This window comes from Panthera leo, chromosome F3 (assembly GCF_018350215.1).
Source record: "Panthera leo isolate Ple1 chromosome F3, P.leo_Ple1_pat1.1, whole genome shotgun sequence".
NCBI classification, from domain to species: domain Eukaryota; kingdom Metazoa; phylum Chordata; class Mammalia; order Carnivora; family Felidae; genus Panthera; species Panthera leo.
In genome coordinates this window covers 4777394-4791988 of record NC_056696.1, presented here as the reverse complement: position 1 = coordinate 4791988, position 14595 = coordinate 4777394, and the positions used below count along the sequence as shown (strand labels likewise).

At 46.7% G+C, this 14595-nt stretch overlaps 1 protein-coding gene across 7 annotated transcripts in view; it reads right to left on the bottom strand.

Moving 5' to 3' along the window:
• The window catches only part of SMYD3 (SET and MYND domain containing 3), a 690952-nt gene that overhangs the window by 184777 nt on the left and 491580 nt on the right, over positions 1 to 14595 (bottom strand). The window contains exon 1 of one of the 7 annotated variants that reach the window (XM_042924643.1): positions 5532 to 5876. The exons of the other annotated variants lie outside the window; for them this stretch is intronic. The gene's annotated coding sequence lies outside the window, so the exon portion shown is untranslated. Of the gene's footprint in view, positions 1 to 5531; positions 5877 to 14595 lie in introns of those variants that run through there. 7 annotated transcript variants of the gene reach the window in all.

Sequence of the window (14595 nt, the reverse complement as noted above, 5' to 3'; positions counted from 1 at the left end):
AGAGGGGAAAAAACCGAGAAGCACTGGTAAAGTTCACAGGACCTAACTAACCACTGCTGATGATTCCCAGTCCCTCAGACATTACCATTATGCTATTAAAGGCCGGTCGACAGCAGTTCTTTGACCCACTACCTCACATCCGCCTTTCAAAAAAAAGTACAAGGCATACTAAAAGGCAAAAACAGAATCTGAAGACTGAACAAGCATCAGAACCAGAGTCAGATACGGCAGCAATGCCGGAATTATCAGGCCAGGAATTTAAAAATACTGATTAATACGCTAAAGGCTTTAATGGGGAAAAAAGGAAACAATATGCAAGAATAGGTGGACAGTGTAAGCAGAGGAATGAAAATACTAAGAAATAATAAAGAATGCTGGAGATGAAAAACAATGTAACAGAAATGAAGAATGTTTTAATGGACTCCTTATTAGACTGGATGCAGTGAGGGGAAAAAACACAATCGCTAAACTTGAGGCTATAACAATAGAAACTTCCAAAATAGAAAACAAAGAGAAAAAAGGCTAGGAAAAAAAACCCCCAAAACAAAACCCAGAACAGAATTTCCAAGAACTGTGGGGCAACTACAAAAGGTGTAACATATGTGTTATCAGACTATCAGAAGAAGAGAAAGGAACAGAAGCAGTATTTGAAGCAATGATCTCAATGACGGCTGAGATTTTTCCCCCAAATAAATGTCAGACACCAAACCACAGGTCCAGAAAGATCAGAGAACACCAAGATCATGATACACGCCAAAAAACTACACCCAGATATACCATATTTAAACTTCAGACAATAAAAGATAAAATACTTCAAAGAAAATCCTCCTGTAGAGACACAAGAATAAAAATGACATCTGACTTCTTGGAGGCACTGCTTCAGGAGGTTTTTTTTAAGGTTTTTTTTTAAAAGTAGGCTCCAGGCCCAGCATGGAGCCCAATGTGGGTCTTGACCTCAAGACCCTGAGATCAAGACCTGAGCTGAGATCAAGAGTCAGACGCTCAACTGACCACGCCAGCCAGGCACCCTGATTTTCAGGAGCATATTAACTAAGCCTTGATAACCATTTTTTCCTCCTCTCTTCATCACAACTACTACTTTTCTGAATTATTTTGCTATTTTTAGCACGTAAGCAAAACATACACGGTACATAAAATGTGAAAAACAGAGGGAAAAAAGAAAAACAAATCGCCAAAAGTCGTCTAACCAAAACTAAAATTATGGAATATTTCCTTCCAAGCCTTTTTCTAACCATAGATCTTTTTTTTATAAATCTGTTTTAATCAACAGAAAGTATCATCCTGCCTGCTAATGGTCTAGCCCTTGGAGAGACAGACTTTCAGATAATCCATGGCCTTATTTCCTCCTTATCCTCAACCTCTGCCCTGCCTGAGGTGGGACCCTGCCCTAGGAGCCTGAAACAGTGAGGGTGAGACAGCACCCTCCCCCCAGTTGGAGGGATTAGAGGGACGACCTTCTGCATCTAACACCCCTTCCAGCTCCGGGCATCAACTCACCCTCTTCAGTAGCTGGCTGCTTTAGTTTCTGAGCCTTCCGGGGCGTTTTGCAGTAAATCTGCTGGCTTCTCCCTGACAGCCGCTGGTGTAGACACTTAGGTCTTGCCCGGCTCTACCCTGCTCTGCAGCCATCAGACCTCCAGGGACTTGCCGGCCTCACTGTTGGTGGACGAACATTTCAGCTGACTCTAGACCTCATTGAAAGTGGAATGTGTGTTTCTGTTCCTCGTTCTGTCACTGCAGGGTGATCAGTGAGTTCTGAGAGAGGAAAGGCTGCACCATAATTCTTGTTCTTACACGGTATCCTAGCACTGTATGATCTTCATTATTACAGCTTTTTATAGATTTCGCTGTCGAGTAAGGAATATACCAGTTTCAAATATGACTGAATGCCTCTGCAAGTTTTTTTGTTTGTTGGTTTTAAAAATTATAAACAAGTTACCAGCTCAATGAACTGGAAAAGAAGTTCAATATTCCAAACTCCAAAAATAATGCCAGGCACATAGCTGGTGATGAATACCTGTTGAGCGATTATGAACAATCTGTCTGGGAAAAGTCAATAGCACAGGGCCACTTATGGAAACCTGGGATTGTTCCTGAAAATCGGTTGTACTGTGAATCTGTTTCAGTCTGAGAAGAAATGTTGACCTGTGACCACATCTGGTGGCTATACCTAGTGCAATGTGTGTTGGGCCAAAAAAAAAAAACCAAAAACCAAACAACAACAAACCAAACCAAAAGAAAACGGAAGCATCTGTAACCCATACTTGGTTCATCTGGAAAGCTTACAACTGGGCTGCTGACTGCGTGACACAAACTTCCTGGGGCCCTTAGATGAGGGCAGGCATAACTCAAAATTTTCTTCTTAATTAAAGCAACAGGGATCAAAGACCTAAACAGAGGGATAATGGCAGAGCATTAAATGCAAAGTAAATGTATCATTCCTTGAATAATTCCATTTGTGACCAATTTACCCAAACAGCCACAGGAGAACTCAGGTTTCAGTGGGATGGCTGGTGTGAGGCAATACACGGGAGAGTGGCATGAATTACGTTTTCCTATTTCCACTGCTTACTCACCACTTCTAAGGAATATTTAATTTTTGAACATCTACCTCATGGCTTACAGGTGCCCCTTAACTTCCCCAAGCCTTGCCTCCTTGACCAGTGTGATACCGTGTTAATTCACAGCTCTGGGAAATACATGCAGAAAAGTTCACGGTTCCTGAACCAAGATAAATGAAAATCCAGATCCCGCTACCCCGGTAGCTTGTATGGATAATGTTACTTCTCCCTCAGTGTACGTCCACACTGCTTCAACCTACTCTTCTGTGGGAACGACCTCAGGACACGGCTCTCAGCACTGGCACCCCCTTCAAAATGGCGCCCCTCTCTTACCAGCTCCTGGCCGAGGTTTTCAGTCTCGTCAGGATGAAACCCGCCCCCACTGACACACACAGATCTCCTCAGGCTGAACTGCTTCATTCCCTGACTAACCCTGCAACTTTCTCACTCCCATGGCCATTGCCCATGCTGTGCCTTCTGCCTGAAATGCCTTTTATCAGACAATAGAAACGGCCACGGAGTTCAAGACCCGAACTCCTTTCTTCAGTTAGGACTTCTCGTTGCAACAAAATGATTCAGAATTTGCATTACATTAAAAAAAAAAAGTGCTATCCAAAGCAGGGGGTGAAAGAAGGTCGAGGCCAAATTAATTTTGTTATCAATATGTGGTTTTTTTTTTTTAATTTTTTAAAATGTCGATTTATTTTTGAGAGAGAGAGGGAGACACAGAATCCAAAGCAGGCTCCAGGCTCCGAGCTGTCAGCACAGAGCCCAACATGGGGCCCAAAGTCCCGGACCGAGAGGTCATGACCTGGGCCAAAGTCTGACACCCAACCCACTGGGCTACCCAGGCTCCCCTCCAGTACATGTTTTTTATTTTTTTTTTTAATTTTTTTTTCAACGTTTTTTATTTATTTTTGGGACAGAGAGAGACAGAGCATGAACGGGGGAGGGGCAGAGAGAGAGGGAGACACAGAATCGGAAACAGGCTCCAGGCTCCGAGCCATCAGCCCAGAGCCTGACGCGGGGCTCGAACTCACGGACCGGACCTCGAGATCGTGACCTGGCTGAAGTCGGACGCTTAACCGACTGCGCCCCCCAGGCGCCCCCAGTACATGTTTTTTAAACCACTGTGAGGCAAAGCAGAGAGTATGGACTTCGAAGTCACATACTTGTGGGTTTACACCCTGGCTCTGACGTATTTTAGTCTCATGACCATGTGCAAGCATTCACCCTTTCTAAAATGGAGTTTTCCATACCAGAAGACGGATATAACACAAATTTCCCATATTCCACTTAATAATTCTGTGCTGCCTACGTCCTTTCCGTGCTGTAAAATAGGACGGCTGGTGGGAGACAGCTCCACAGACTGCTGAGGAAATGTGCCCCCTTCCCATCCCTGATCACGAGAGAAGCTGATGATGTTCCGCACCAGGAAACTGGGAGACTTCTGGACTTGAGAGGTTGCTGCTGTGTTCCGTGAAAGCACCCTCCAAAATGTGTGATGCTGACGTTTTTCTCAGTTAATAATGTGTTACCTTGGTAATACTATTTAAACTGAACTTCTTCCAAAAAAAAAAATAAAGTGTTTGTGAATTCTCTTTGTTAAGTGAGAACAGAAGGCAAAATATAATAAAAATAACTGTGCTAGATTTTCTGTTTAAATTAAGAAGTTGAGAGCCTTGGATGAATTAAAATTAACTTAGGGTCAGTGTGAGAATTCGTCACGAGAATTAATTAAGGACTAGTCAGTAGACGGCACCTAGCAAAAGGCAGCTAGGAGTGACGTGACCATCTTTAACAATGTAACGAGTACAGCCACGGTGACAATGACGCTGACCCAGAGCTTACGCAGAGCACCCTGCGTCCAGACCTCAGCCTCTCTCTGCTGCAGGGGGAGAAAAAAAAATTTAAAAAAAAGCTCTCTGTCTGAATCAGCCGAGTCTCTGAGCCAGGGTACTTGTCTGACCCTGTTTTCTGGGATAAATTTGCCATCCTGTTATAAATCAGTCAGCGGGAACCCAGAAGCAGACTCTGTTCATTTACTTAAGAGCACACAACCCTTCAAAGGGCAAGGGGTTTTGAGGAAATCGCAACTAACTGACAGGGAAAAAGGCCAAGAGTATGGGTTCCTCCGTTGGGAGATAAATGGTATCTATCAAATGCACACACAAATCCCTGAATAAACACCCGCAGCATTCCTCTGTGTTGTTTTAAAATTCAGATCCCATTAGGAAAAGAGCGAGGTGACTTACTTTTTGCCACACCACTGAGTCTCTCCTCTGTCACAATCCTACTGGCATTAATGGGAGATTTTATTACCTCTCAAAGTGTGTGCAAAAACGAGTGTCTCTAAAAAGTACACTCTGTTGACGTTTATCATAAGGACTATTAAAACAACACATAAAAATGTCAATGTTTCATCTGAATACCTAGTTGCACCCAAGCTAGCTATTGTCCAATTTCGCCTTACGCCGTCTATTAACAGAACACACACTCTGGTATGATTAGACCGAGTTATTCTTCCTCAGGGAGAAAACCTGTCGCTAGTCCGTGGTGGGCCCTTTGCTGAGCAGATCACTGATCCTTAAAACAATGCCATGAAGTAGGTTCAACGGACCTTACCTTACAGATGAGAAATCGCAGGCTCGGGAAGATTGAGAACTTGTCCAAGGTTACACACTTGCTAAGTGACCGAAAGGACGCTGACCCCAAAGTCCAACTGAAGGCAAGTCGGAAGTGTGCCGTCCTAAGGGCAGACACGCATCACCGACCTGCCTCCTCCGAGACGACCGCCGGTCTTGCGGTGCCTCGGGGCGCCTCTGACCCACCCCTCAGTGTAACTGTACCACGTGAGTAGGGGGCACCAATCGCATGCACTCAGACCCCACGGCATCCCTAGAATATTTTAGTAGGACTGTGACAACCAGGCCGTCCTCTTGTCCTCACCTGGATCCCCGAAAGCAGAGGTCAGGGAAGCCAGATTCTGATGCATCAGGATCGCACTACATTTCGACGCCGATACTTGGCCATGAAAACACCGCGGCTGCAGAGGGAAGTCTGGCGGTCGGAGATGTGCTCCTTGAAGCCACAAGCGAACAGATATGCACGCGGTTCCACCGTAAACTCGGGGTCCGCGGCGAGGGCGTGAAAAGAACCCAAGCTTTGGAATGAGACCCAGCAGAGGACCTTCCCACTTCCAACCTGGTGATCTCGGGCAAACCAAGTTGATTAAGCTCTCCAAGTTCAATGTCCTCATCTGCAAAATGTGCAGAGGAACGTGCACCGTGGGACGTGCGGGACGCCAGCTGTCCGACGGCCCGTGGCCCCCCTGCTCCCGGGCTCAGGCCGGAACTAGGCTTCAAGGCTCCTCCCCACGCCTGGCCACGTGACTGAGTTCTCTCCAGTGGCACCTGAGCGAGAGCGTTCGCAGCTGCTTCTGGCCGAGGCCCTGAGACCGGGGGCTGGCCCCTCTTTGCTTCCTTTTCTCCTCCTTGGAGAGAGCCGATGAGGACGAGCCCCCGAGGGATGGCAGAGAAACACCATGGAAGGATTCACCTGGGCCCTCACAGCATGGAGCAGGGCCACTCGCCAACTGGGAACACTCCCAGGGTACCACCACCGGTGAGAAAGAAAAAATACCTATCTCTCTTGAGCCGCTTAATTATTGTCATGTCCCTTTGGTACAGGAGCCTGACGGTGCCTTAACCAACACAGTGTATCGCCAGCCATCACAACGCCGGGCACAAAGTAGACAGTCGGTACATAAACGGGGCACCAGGCTACTGTAGCCCCCACACAGAGCGCCCCACTGCCCACACAGGCTGGTGGCTCCATGGGCACAGACCCCGCTGCTGCCCTCAGCGACGGAAAGGAAAAGGGGTGAAATGAGGGTGCCTCACCGGAAAGACAAAACTTCCAACTGCAGAGGAAACGCCTTCGGGCGGTTTTCAAAGTGCACAGCCTTTGACAAAATAGCCATCATCTCCGCTGCTTTTGCTGGGTTTCTAATCATGTTTCTGAGGCTCCACCAGGAAAGTTTACAGACACAGCACTGGAAGGAATTTCAGGAGGCCCCAGAACTCGGGGCATCTGTGTCGTGCACAGGTGTTCCAATCTACGAATACTTGTTAAACACCAGCTAAGTCCCACGTTATCTGCTAAACGATGGAGGTGCAGACATTAGCTCCTCCCTCCTACTTCCACGAGACTCTTATCCAAATAAAGTCAGGTGAAAAGACTGTGTACATCTGGGAGGGGAAGGAAGAGGGGCAACAGGCACCCTCTTTGTAAGGCCGAGAGAGAGGGAACAAAAATACCAAAGAATCCTATTTATTTTCTCAGTAAGAGCCACATTCCGCCCATCAGCTGCTCATGTAAACAAACACTGTCCAAGGAGCCTGGGACCATCCTAATGCAACTAGCCACGCCTGATAAATCCTTCCCTCAATAACATCCTTTGATCTGCAGGAGGAACTCTACTTATATTAGTGCGTTTTTGGCTCACAGAATTGGCTACAGGCCTGTTTGTTACCAAATGATTCTGCAATTGAGTGCCCAGACACATCAATTTTCAATACTACAGAACTTTCTGGGTGTCAGCTTAACTCAGCTTCAGAATACTTTCCCACATGACAGTCACTCTGTAAAACAGATTCTGGCACCCTCACAAAATTGTCAGGAATACCTGTGCTTATCAGTCAGTTTCAGTCATGTTGCAGACCCACCCCAGGCCCCTCCTCCAGACTCTGGCTTCTGCTAAAGGCATCACTTCCCGGCACACGTCGTCTTCATCGCCCACATCTCTCAAGCTGTGTGTCCCACGGGGAGCGTCCTGGCTGTGACACTCATTTTCTTCAAAACTGGTTTGCGGTGACCATAAGCCTCTCTTCAAGGGACGTTTTTCAAATTTAACATGACTGCGTTCTGCCCCCAAACCTATTCTTCCCTCACTCCTTCCCATCTCATCGACTCAAACGTTCAGGTCAGAAACCTGACGTTTTAAAACCTTCCTCTTTCTCTCACCCACCACATCCAGTTCATCAGAGTCCAGACGATTCTGTCTTCGGAAAGCACCCTGAGTCTGTTCCCTTCTTTTCATCCCCCTAGCGCAAGCCAGTCTGTCTCCTGAGCTCCTGTAACAGCCTTGTGCTCAGCCTACACTCTTGACCCCTCAGACCCATTCTCTGCATCGTATCGGAATCATCTTCTCAAAACATGAATTAGATCTGGCCACGCTCATGTTCCAAACCTTTCAACGGCTTTCCGCTGTTTTGGATTAAAATGCAAACTTTTCCAAATGGCCGCTCTGCTGCTTGATCCAGCCCTGCCTGCTACCCAGTGTTCATTCCTGGTCTCTCTCCTCTTCACACACGCTCCCTCAGGCAGCTTACATACCACCTTTGTAGGGAGCCCACCGCTGGTCACAGAATCTAAAATAGTTCCTTTTTTAACATTCTCTCCATTGCATGATAATACTGTCTTTCATTTGCTCCCCCACTTAGCCCATTTCATACCTAGTTCTTTCTTTCTTTTTGACTTGTCATTAATAGCTCTGAAGTCAGGCTCCAGGAAGGCGGGGCTCATACTACTTTTGTAGCATGTGCCTGCCCTCACCCTCAGCTTGTCCACGTATGCTGATTTTCTCCTCACCCAGACCCCGCGTGGTAGGGACCAGTATCACCCTCACTTTGAAGATGAAGAAATCCGATTCAAAGAGAAGTTACACATGCCCTCCAGGTCAAGCAGCCAGGGAGAAGCGGAAGCACGCAGGAGCCGAGGGAGTCACGCCCCCGAGCCTGTGTCCCTCGTCACCGCACCATTTATGCCCACTCAAACAGGCCTGGTTCACGGTAGGAGCTCAATGACCAGTGCAGTAAACTTCTCTAAGTCTGAACATCCAGAGACACTTGGTATCTTTATACGTTCCTTTACCCACTCCTTGTTCTATCATTTATGTTCATATGCATACAGTCACCCTGATATATAATTTATATTATAGTTTATATTCCAGCTCCTCCATTTTTTTAAAACATATATACAGTGTACACATATGTAGAGAAAGAGAGAGTGTGCACGTGAACAGTGAAGGGCCAGAGGGAGAGAGAGAAAGACAGAATCCCAAGCAGGCTCCACACTCAGCCCAGGGCCCGACGTGGGGCTCGATCCCACAACCTGGGGATCATGAGCCAAAATCACGGGTCGGACACTCAACCGACTGAGCCATGCAGGCACCGCCACCCCTCCATCCTCATGTCTCTCGTGGTGCCCAGCATAATGGTGGGTGCTCTGAAGGTTGGCCTAAGGATGCTGGCATTTAAAGGTTAGTAGAAATTAACAAGAATCACAATAAACTAAAAGTCGGCTAAGTGTTCCTGTGAAAAATAAGTACAACAGTCGCCATTTATCACTGTAGTCACTTAGAGTTAATTCGATCCTACAGGAAACCCTTCTGGGGTTCTAAACTTAAATTTTACAGAGCCTGGCTTTCTACCCTGTGAGTGAGTAGGGATGGTCTTTATTAGCAAAACTTAAGCGGGGGGGGGGAGGAGGAGAGGGAGAACTCTTCCCAAAGCTTTCCTGTGGTCTGTCCTGAATCCTCCAGTGCAGGCAGGAAGCATCCTAGTTGGGGTGCTGACCCCTGTGAGGGGTCAGGACGGTGGGCTGCTCCCGGCCCCACCCCTGCCCAGGGTGCCCGTATCCTCTCCATCCTGGAGCTTCCCTCCACCTCCACCAACCCACACGGTGCTCAGGGCTGAAGAGTCTTTGCCCATATTAATACAGACCTCCTTTCCCGGGAAACACTTGGGAAGGGGACTAAAACTTCAGGGCGGTACAGCCTCGCCTCAAATATGCATCGTCTCACGGTGGGCGTGTACCTTCTAAGGTACGTGGGCGGAAACGGTCTTTAGTGAAGAGAATAAACTCAGCTTCATAGAGAAGCACATCAGATGACCGGAAGTCTGTCGTTCAATCCTTCTCTCTAACCGCCACCGCACTACCAGACAGAAACTTGTGGAAGGCAGGAGGAGTCGATTCATGGAGTGGACTCACGGAGACTTGTGAATCTGTTCCAGAGTAAAATAGCGGGAGGGGGGCGGGGAACAGGGCACTCTACCCCGTCTACAGGCTTCTGCTGACAAAAGATGTGAGGAAGCTCCAGCCCCCGCTATCTCGGAATGCGACCCAGCAGTAGGGTCACTGCGGAGGTGAGTCACAATGAGGTCATGCTGGAGCATGGGGCCCATACGCCAGTGGGACTGGTGATCCTTGGAAGAAGGACGTGTGAGGAGAGACACAGAACTCCACGGGAAGGTGGAGGCAGAGATCGGAGTGACACATCTATGCAGCAAGAGACAGCGAGGATGGCCTGCTGTCACCTGTACCGAGAGAGGGGACCAGAGCAGACTCTCCCCCAACCCTCACACGGGGCTCACTCTGCTGACACCCTGATAAGTTTTTGTTGTTTTCGGCTGCACGGTTTGTGGCACTTCGTGACGGCAACGCTGGGAAACTAATACAGTGTCCGAATTCAGATTTCTAAGAAAACCTGTGTCGGTCCAACAACATGTCTGTGGGCTGGATCCAGGCCCCGGCAGCCAGGCCGCCTCGAATTTCAGTGATCACTCTTCAAGGGCTAGTGAGCACTTTTGCTGAAAAACAAAAATGCTGTTAACAAACTTTTTTTTTTTTTTTTTTTTTTGGTAAAAGGATTGCAATGTGTCATATGTTACACGTTCACACACACACAAAGAGCAGAATTACCTTCTAGCGCCTGGAGGTGAGAAGCACGGGTGCTATAGTCAGACTGCCTGGGTTCGTATGCTAGCCCTGCCCCTCATTAGCTATGGGGTCTGAGCACTCTGGGCCTCAGTTTCCTCCTCAGAAGTGGGAATGACTCCCTGCTTCACAGGTGAGCACACGGCATGCTGGGAAGCCATGAGAATGACACAGAGCAGCGAGGACTCCACGATCCAAGCCATGCGGTCTCTACCACCGCACATTATTATTAGATTTATTGTGAACTCATCTAGGACCACGCTTAGGGCTTGGTCATTCTCACCCGGTTCACCTCGTTTGCACGTGACAGGTGGTCAGACACACCTGGGGAGGGAAGGCAGCACTTACTTCATCTAACTCCTGTAACTGTGAACTTCCCCAGGGCAAAACCCAAGTCTTGAATCATCCATGGCGCCCAGTTGAAAGGTTATGCTCAGAGTAAATGGAAGTCTTTCCACTGGAGGGAGGTCTGCGGCTGTACTGTTCCACCCAGCGGGAACGGGAGCGGGAATTAAATGCTTCATTCCAAGTTCAGGGTCTGGATCTGCGTTTGCCTGTTTCTTTTCTGCTTATCATACACACATGACAGGTAGAGCAAATCAGGCTGATACACCCTCACCGAGGAGTCTGAGAAAACCTATTAACCCAAGGCAGAGGAAATAATATCAAGCACATGACAAATGCAGCAGTCAGTAATTTTGCAATAACCAGCAAATGCTGAGAAATGCACTTAGTCTCTGTGGCTGCCTGATGCTGACTGGAGAGAGGCTCAGAGTACAGAAAACAAGATCCTAGTCCGAACTGCGTGATATGCAAGCTTCCCACTGGGTAGTGCCCACCGCCCACTGGCCTGCTGGCATTATCTTGACAAAGCCCATGATACGTCAGCCAGCTATTCTGTCAATAAAGTTTTATTGATGCTCAGCCCTGACCATTCACTTACATACTGCCTATGGCTGCTTTTGTGCTCAAGTACAGAGTAGAACTGTGGTAACAAAGACCCAGAAAGCCCAAAAAGCCTAAAGTATTTACTGTGTGGTCCTTCACAAAAAAGACTCTGAACCCCTAATCCGAACCATCCCACTGTGATTATATGAAAAATCAAGCTCTGAGGGAACAGAAACCTTGTTTGTCTGGCTCAGTCCTCTGTCTCTGATGCCTAGAAGACCTGATTTACAAAGGTGCTCAAAAACCCTTAAGTACAGAGTGAGTACATAGCCAAATAAATGTGGAATTTCTACAACAGGTCATACCAACAGCATCCACGGTGCTAGAAGATGCCCACTGGGCTGGGCCAGTGCCCATAAGCTCTGCCCTCTCTCTGAGAGGTCCAACCAGAAGTACCTAGGTCCTGCCACCAGATGTCCCTTGGTTGACTAACGAGGAGGCATCTGTGAGCACCAGCTTGGACAAACGAGTGGGACACAGTCATTACAAGAATTCAGTCATGCTGATGTGTCAGGGCAGATTAAACCTAACTACGAAGAACCTTTCCGAGTCCCTTTTGTCTCTACATAATCGTTTACGTTAGAAACGTCTGAAGGGAGTAAACACGGGCAAAACAGTACAGACTTCAGGTTTCCCTTACACACATGAACTCCAAACAGCTGCCAGAAGGCAAACATATACAAACACAAATGCTCCAGGTACTGAGCAAACAAAAAGATTTTCAGATCTGAAAGAAAAGGCCTGATCTATCCTGCCATAACAAAAGCAAAGAAAGAAACAGAGAAGCCAGACGTTTCTGAGAAAGATCCTTCAGTGTTAATATTAAAAGCATGTGCAAGTTCTGGCTCCAGTAAAATTGTTTATGGTTAGATTTATAGTAAGAAAGGGTCCTTTAACTTGGAAACTGATCACATAGAACGTGCTGCATAAAGAAAGAATTCACTATTATTTTTCTCTATTTTTTTTCCGCTCACTCGAAGAACTATTGCTTCCATACATGTCTTCAAGGCAGGCATGAGCAGGACACTCTTCCCAGTCTGTCCACCAGTCTGCTCTGGAAATATCCATGGTCACTGGCAGGTTTGTAGAGCTGTGACTCTCCCACAGAATCCAGGCATAATCTCCCAGGAGGTTTTTTTGGATAATGCTGAAGTACCATCTTTAAAGGCAGTAGGGGGTTTAATTACATTTATGATAAGATCTCATTTAGATTTGAATAAAAGAGGCATTTATGGTCTCGGTTTCTGACGAAACATGAAAAAAATCAAAATGCCGGTCTGAAGGCTGACCTAATATAACAGTAAAAAGTTCAATACTGTATCAAAGAGATCCCAATATAACAAGTTTTCTTTAATTAATTCCCTCTTAAACCCACTTAATTCATACTTAATTCATATCCCCCATAACAAAAACTCCAGGTACTAGGAAAAACGTGCATGGTCCATATAAACTGCTTATGCCATACTAAGAGAGTTCATTTATTCCATAGGATGAGCAAAACGAAATCAGACAAGGACTGACTCCGTGGACCTGATTTGAAGCGTGTTGCACTCCATTTAGAGAGGATTTCCCTACTGCTCTTGTAGTCACACCGCAAGACGTGGTTGAGCATTTCCTAAAAGACTCTCCAAGGCCCTGCGTCTCTGTGTGGCAGTAGATGATGTACCAACTTGACCTTGCTCCCCCGCTCCAGCTCAGAGCATCTGACACTGAAGGTCTCCCAGACACAGTGTGTCCCACTTCCTCGCCTTATCTTATTTTGCCACAGCCTCCAGGATATTGTTTTCAATTGTAACTTTTCGGACCCTTTCACCCTTGAGGGACAGTGTGCCTATATTAGGATGGACATAAATGCATTTTCATCAAAAGGAAACAAAATAAGAAAAGAAAGTTAATGGCTAATTACAGCAGATTCATTGCTTTTCTATGAGAACCAGACAGGCCCTTCACAGTACTGCGATCCAAGAATAAAATGACAACCACCTTTTCACAACCAGCTAAGAAACACGTTGGATGAGATCAGAAGTCCAGCAGAGATGGGCCACGGGGCCCCCTGACCAGATGCCCACAGCAGATTTTTTAATGGTTTGACTTTTGTTCTTAAACTATATGTCCGGCTTTCCCCTTATTTGTTTCAAACCCTCCGTGTGGGAGTGTTAATAAAATCTAACATCTGTAAGTCTCTCATATTGGTATGATGGATCCCTGCTTAAGTTTTCTTCTTTGTTCTAGTTCTCGATGATGGGATCTCAACAATCTCCCGAAAGTTTCCAAAGATGAAGGAAATGATGTAAAAGCCCCCACTGAAACCACAAACAAAAAGCCAAAACATGTGAAGACTAAGTCTCCAAATACAAACCATGATGGGATAGTTTGGGTTCGGAGGAATCAGAAACCAGTACATAAGAGGTGCCTGGGTGGCTCAGTCGATTGGGCGTCTGACTTTGACTTTGGCTCAGGTCATGATCTCAAGGCTCATGAGTTTGAGCCCCGTGTCGGGCTCTGTGCTGACAGCTTGGAGCCTGGAGCCTGCTTTGGATTCTGTGTCTCCGTCTCTCTCTGGCCCTCCCCTGCTCGTGCTCGCTCTCTCGCTCTCTCTCTCTCTCTCAAAACTAAGTAAACATTAAAAACAATTTTTTCTAAGTACGTAAAATGTATTGCTGCTGGTGAGAAGGGCCAGCAGAAATAAAGAACAGAATGAAAGAATAAGGTATATTTCAGCTTAAAACGAATCATATTCTAGTTCAACCAGAAGGCAGTATTTCCCAAACCCAAATGTGTATGCTTGTGAATGGACTCGACCAACCCTACTCTTATCCCAGGATCTTTCATAGTGGACAAAGCTGTTTCCTGTTTCTAAAAGAAAAATTACATAATCAGGAGCAAACTCCACCAGCTTCACAAAAAACCTACCACGAAGCCATTTGCACCTCGTGCCCTGCTAAGTGTCTCCCCTTCCTGTGCAAGGTGTGTGCACCCCCTGTGCTCTGGGCCCCACCTGCACCTCCCCTAGGACAGGGCTTCTCAAACAAGCGAGCATCAGAATCACCTGGAGGGCTTGTTAAACGTACTCTGGCCCAAACCCAGAGTTTCTGATTCAGTAGATCTGAGGAGGGTATTGATGATTTACTTTTCTAATGAATTTCCAGATACTGCTGATCCCAGACCAAACTTGGAGAAACACTATTCTAAGAACTGCTACACTGATTTTTCTCTTTTATCCCAGATTCTTTTTTTTTTTTTTAAGTTTATTTATTTATTTTGCAGGAGACAGAGACAGTGTACA